At 35.2% G+C, this 6,000-nt stretch overlaps 1 pseudogene; it reads left to right on the top strand.

Moving 5' to 3' along the window:
• The first annotated feature begins 374 nt into the window (after positions 1 to 374).
• On the top strand, positions 375 to 849 carry LOC115514993 (annotated as a pseudogene).
• The last annotated feature ends 5,151 nt before the right edge of the window (positions 850 to 6,000 follow it).

Here is a 6,000-nt window from a genome sequence, read left to right as displayed (position 1 = left end):
GTTTTTCCTTTTGCCTTTTTTTTTCACATGGTCTGTCTTCATATCTGCCTGTTAATTTTTTTCATGAAAGGACAGACATTTTAAATGTTTTCTTTTCTTTTTTTTATGTTTCTTTCTTTTTGAGAAAGAGAGTGCAAGTGGGCGTAGGGACAGAGACAGAGGGAGACAGAGAATCTGAAGCAGGTTCCAGGCTCTAAGCTGTCAGCACAGACTCTGACGTGGGACTTGAACTCACAAACCATGAGATCATCACCTGAGCCAAAGTTGGACACTTAACTGACTGAGCCACTCAGGCATTCCAAGGACAGGCATTTTCAGTGAAAATTTATAGGGCTTTTTCATACAGAACTGCCATCTTCCAGTAACTTGCCAAAATGACCAACACAAAAGGAAAGAGGAGAGGCAGCCATGCTATGTTCTCTAGGCCTTTTAGAAAACATGGAGTTGTTCCTTTGGTCATATACATGTGAGTCTACAAGAAAAGTGATATTGTAGACATCAAGGTAATGGGCACTTTTCAAAAAGGAACATCCCACAAATGTTATGGCAAAATGGAAGAGTCTACAATGTTACCCGGCATGCTGTTGGCATTGTTGTAAACAAATGAAGGGCAAGATTTTTGCCAAGAGAATTAATGTACCTATTGAGAATATTAAGTGTTCAAAGAACCGAGATAGCTTCTTGAAGCGTGTGAAGGAAAATGATCAGAAAAAGAAGGAAGCCAAAGAGAAAGGCAGTTGGGTTCAACTGAAGTGCCAGCTTGCTCCACCCAGAGAAGAACATTTTGTGAGAACCAGTGGAAAGGAGCCTGAGCTGCTCCCTGTGAACTCATGGCATGAATTCATGTAAAAAATACGTGTAAGAAATACAAAAGACCTCAAGACTGTAAAACAATACAAACAAAAAATAAACAAATGGAGAGTTATAGGGATAATCTGAAGTTCTAGATGATGCTATCTTCCTCAAAAGAGGATTCATTTTGTTTTAGGCAAATAGGCTGAAGGCAGATCACCTTAAGCCAATGAGGAATTGAAACTTTTCTAGACTAGGCCTCATTCTTTAGGAGGGTTGGTCTATTTGTGTTTCTCCCTTATTCTTTATACAGTGTATCCCATCAGGAATATCATTTGAAAGCCTGGATTACATATTAGATCTCTCTTTCTAGAAGATCCCAAAGTCCAATTTTTGTTTCCAAATTCTCAAAGACTACTGGAGACTTTGTTGAGCTTCTCACTTTCTCAGCTGCAGCCTGCAAACTAACAAAAGTCAAATAGAAAAATAGTACTGAATATTGGATTTTCTCTTTTTATCACCCTTCTTTATGGTATCTTTGATCCTCTCTGAGATCTCTATGTCTCGCTCTCCAGTGCTTCAAAACAGATTTTCTGTGTGTGTATGTATGTGTGCATGTGAGTGTATGTGTGTGTGATTCTTACATTTTAGTTATACTCAAAGCAAAAATTGTTCTGTAACAAGCTATGCTGCCATTTTTGATAACATAAAATCCTTGCTTTTGTTTATTTGCATTTGCCTGATATTCATGGTATACTTACATGGATTTTCTAACTTTCATTTAGGATTTAGGTATATCTCGTGTACTTGGCACAGAGTTAGGTTTTACTTTGTGATCCAATCTGAAAATCTTTTTCTTTTGATAAATCTTTGTCTTTTCTTTTAAACCATATTCATAAATATGAACTTATGTCATCCCTTAGTTCTGAATATATTTTATGTGTATTATCTGTTTTTATGGTTTTTAAAAAGTCTTTCAGTATGTAGTCTTTTTTCTTTGCTTGGTATGTATATTTGTAATTAAAAAATACTTAATTTTTTTCATTTTTATTATAGGGATTTCTTTTATTATTTTATATCTTACTTTAAGCCTGGTATTTTAAAAACGATGTCCATCATACCTCTATACAATGATTATAGCATTCTCCTATATTTTTTTCTTACCCTCCCCTCATTCCATCCAGATTTAGTCAATATTATCTTTTATAGTATTTACTTTTATATGTTTAAATCAATTAATATTCTGATACATGGTTTACTTCAGATTGGAATTAAGTCATTTGATCCCAATATTTATACAAGGTAAACTGCAAACCTCTCTAAGTCCCACCTTTAAATTGTAAGGCATAAGTGTAAATTGTGAAGGCATGCCATATTTACATTTTCATTAGTCACCCTAATTAATATCTGCAGGTAATATAGGTCAAGAATTTAGGACAGAGCCTAGTACAAAGGAAGTACTATGTAAATGTTTTTCTATGTATTTTGGTTGTAATCAAACATTTATATATAGTACTCACATGGTCTCTTTGCTGTAGGTTCTTTATTCACCATTTGGTGGGCTGAAATTCACTCTCTGATAGTTTTCTCAGAAAAGTTCAGAAAATCTGTGCATATAAATTATTGTATTTTACAATTTGAAGGATTGTTTGGCTGGATGTGACATCCTTGGGTTGACATTTTTTTTAATCAAATTGTTTAGTTGTTATTCATCTGAATGGCATTGAATGTTGCTGTGAGGGAAATGTGGGACAATCTAATGCTCTTCCTACTATAGGTGATTTTTATTCCTTTCACTTATACGTTAGGAATTCTTTATCTTTCAAGTCCAATAATGTCTTAGAATTGAACATTCTGGATCATTATTTCATGTGTGTTGCACATTTTTAAATATTTAGACTAAAGTATTTTATTTCTTAAAAAAAATCTTGAATTATAATTTAATTGTAATCATGGGTTTCCTTCTTAAATTTTAGTTTTCTTTACTGAGGACTCCAATTATAAATGGGTTGGATCTCTTTGCTTTCTGTGTTGATGAAGTTTATTTTAATCTTTTTTTCTCTTCATTTTCCTTTCATTTATGTAGCTCCACCTCACTGCCTCTTTGTAATATATAAATAAAATTCAAGTCTATGTAAAGATAGCAAATGTTCTATAATGTTTTAAATTTTGTAGTCATATTTATGACTGAAATCACTGTATTTGCAAAATTGCATATATGTTGTTTTCCACTTGAGTCCTGATGGAATAAAGCCTGTGCAACCTGAGGGATGCACACTATATTTGCTAAGTATAAATAAGAATAAGCAGTGACATTTCATTTCATATAAATTAGGATATGTAAATGCAAGAAGTAAAATCTAAGGAAACCTATTAATTTCCAACTCATGTAGCAATTTTCAGTCTATTTATAGAACTTCAGATATGTGAAACTAAGAGGAACTACCCATTACAGTTTCCTCATTTCAGAAAAAATTCTGATACTCAAAGAGATCAGGTGAACTTTTCAAGACTCTACCAAAGAAAAATCTAAGTTCTCATAGTTTTCTAATATTAGACACACACACACACACACACACACACACACACACCTGATGTTTCAACATCACCATTATGGCTTTAAAAGCCCATTCCAGGCACTCATTTTCAATTTCTACTTTGAATAGACTATAAGCCAAATAAAATTGTGATACAGACAGGTTTGAACACTAACAGAGGCAATAACTTCACTTAGAAAAAGATATTCTGCACCAGTATGTCTCAGACACCCACGCAGGTACTGGAGAAATTCTTTAGCAGAAGATTGAAACTTACTTTCACAAAACTCTTCCCTTATGTATACAATAAGAAGAACCATCATTAGCATTATTAATGACATATACAAAGCAACTTATTCAGTACATGGCACACTGTACATCTATAAATATGGTCATTATTATAAACTTACAGATTCAGAAACCAAGTCTCAGAGATGCAAAGCGAAACTTCTTAAGATCGGCTAGTAGGAGGAGGAATTAAAATTGAAATTCAGCTCCGTCCATTTTGGACTTCTCTGAACATTTCTTTTTTTTTTTTTTTTTTTTTTTAATTTTTTTTTCAACGTTTATTTATTTTTGGGACAGAGAGAGACAGAGCATGAATGGGGGAGGGGCAGAGAGAGAGGGAGACACAGAATCGGAAACAGGATCCAGGCTCCGAGCCATCAGCCCAGAGCCCGACGCGGGGCTCGAACTCACGGACCGCGAGATCGTGACCTGGCTGAAGTCGGACGCTTAACCGACTGCGCCACCCAGGCACCCCATTCTCTGAACATTTCTTTACATTAACCTGAAATCTTTCTCAACATATTGGTTCCAGATCTAGCTTTCAAAACAATAAAAAAATGAATATAATCTCTCTTCAACATAACAGTTTAAAATATTTAAAGGTAGTTACTATACACCGCAATAGTCTTTCCTTCTCTAAGTTAAATATTCTCTTTCTGGTAGTTCATCTTTAATATGACACGTGGCTGATTTTAGAGTCCACTCATCAATCTGATCATTTGTTCTGAACATGTTCCCATTTGTCCATGTCCTCTTCTAATATGTAACGTCCAGAAATTATCAAAACACTCCAGTTGTGCTGTCAGTGCCAAGTAAAAAGTAGACCATTTAGAGGTCTAACTATTAACTGAGAATAATGAGGAATTGCTGTATCTTGGCTGAACTCAAGTACCAGGAAGAGAAAAAAAAAAAAAAACCTTAGAAAAAATATCTCCTTTCAGTTGGGTCATAATATTCTGCTTCTGACAGAAAGTAGTCCAAAATAACCACCACTTTTACTGAATTCTGAAGATATAAATATGTTGGTTATTCTGCAAGAAGGCACCAATGTTGAACCCAGGAAGTTCACAGGACAGTCACTGTGAGCAGCTGTTTTTTCTTGAATTTACAAACAAACCTGTTACTTCTACCAGGGACAGAGAGATATCTGCTGCATGCCTCCTACTATGTTAAGTGCAAGTTATGCTATTTAATCCTAACCACACACCTAAGAGTTATGGATTATTGTGTCCATTTTATGTATGCTGAACTGAGGGATGGTAGAGTCTATTAGCATTCATTTATTTACTTCAGAGACTTGCCCATATTTTTGTAGCTGGTAAGGTGCAGAGCTCAAATTCCACCTTAAGTCTGAAGGACTGTCCAAGAGTCCATGTGTTTTCCTTATCATGTTACCTCATAAAATATGGTAGGCAGCCTCTAAAATACCCCCCAATGATTCTCTGCCTCCTAATATTTTTGCCCTTGTGTAATTTTCTCCTTATGGGTGTGGGCTTGACTTAGTGATGCCCTTGAAATGAATAAAATATGGAAAGCTTGATGTAATGTCAATTCTTCCAAAATTAGGTAACAAAGAGATAGTGTCTTCCATCTGGATTATTTATTGTCTTGCCCTTTTAATCAATCACTCTGAGGAAAGCAGGCTGCCCTATGGTGAGGGACCCTGTGGAAAGGCCCACATGGCAAAGAACTGATGTCTCAACCACAGCCAGCAAGAACTTGAGACCAGCCAACAGCCATATGAGTTGAATGTACACTTTCCCTTAGGAGAGCCTTGAAAGTGTCCCAGCCAACACTTGATTGTAGCCTTTGAGAGAGGCTGTGAAAGAGATACCCAACTAAGCTGTATCTTGATTCCTGACTCATTAGAATTATAAATATGTTATTTGAGCTACTAAGTTTTGGGATAATTTGTTACACAGCAATAGGTAACTAAACACCATACAAAAGCACAAAGTCTGTGGGGAAGAAGCAGAATTACACAAAATCACCTATATGTATGTCTTTTATCCGCCAGGAATTGGGTGTGCTCTAATAAACCTTCTCCCAACTTTGTGCTTATTTCACAGCTGCAATACCCACCTTCCTAATATAGATGAATCTCACTCCATATGTGTGTTGAATTGTGCTGGTTCCAAAATGTTTTTTTCCTAAATGTGGTGAAAGGGTAAAATTATTTCTTATATTTTCCCTTGTTGTGATTGCTAACAAACATGGCTGTTAACATGTAAATATGTCTCATTTAACTAGTAATGGATTTTTTTTGGATGCCTGTTTTATAGGAGATAAACTGAGGCTGGATTGCAAGGCTGTGTCATGACTTTCAATCACCAGTGTATTGGAATTATTTTTTTTTAAGGTTGTCATGACTTATATTCACCAA

The sequence above is a fragment of the Lynx canadensis genome, chromosome B2, assembly GCF_007474595.2.
Source record: "Lynx canadensis isolate LIC74 chromosome B2, mLynCan4.pri.v2, whole genome shotgun sequence".
Classification (NCBI taxonomy): Eukaryota; Metazoa; Chordata; class Mammalia; order Carnivora; family Felidae; genus Lynx; species Lynx canadensis.
This window is presented reverse-complemented; position numbering and strand designations above follow the sequence as displayed.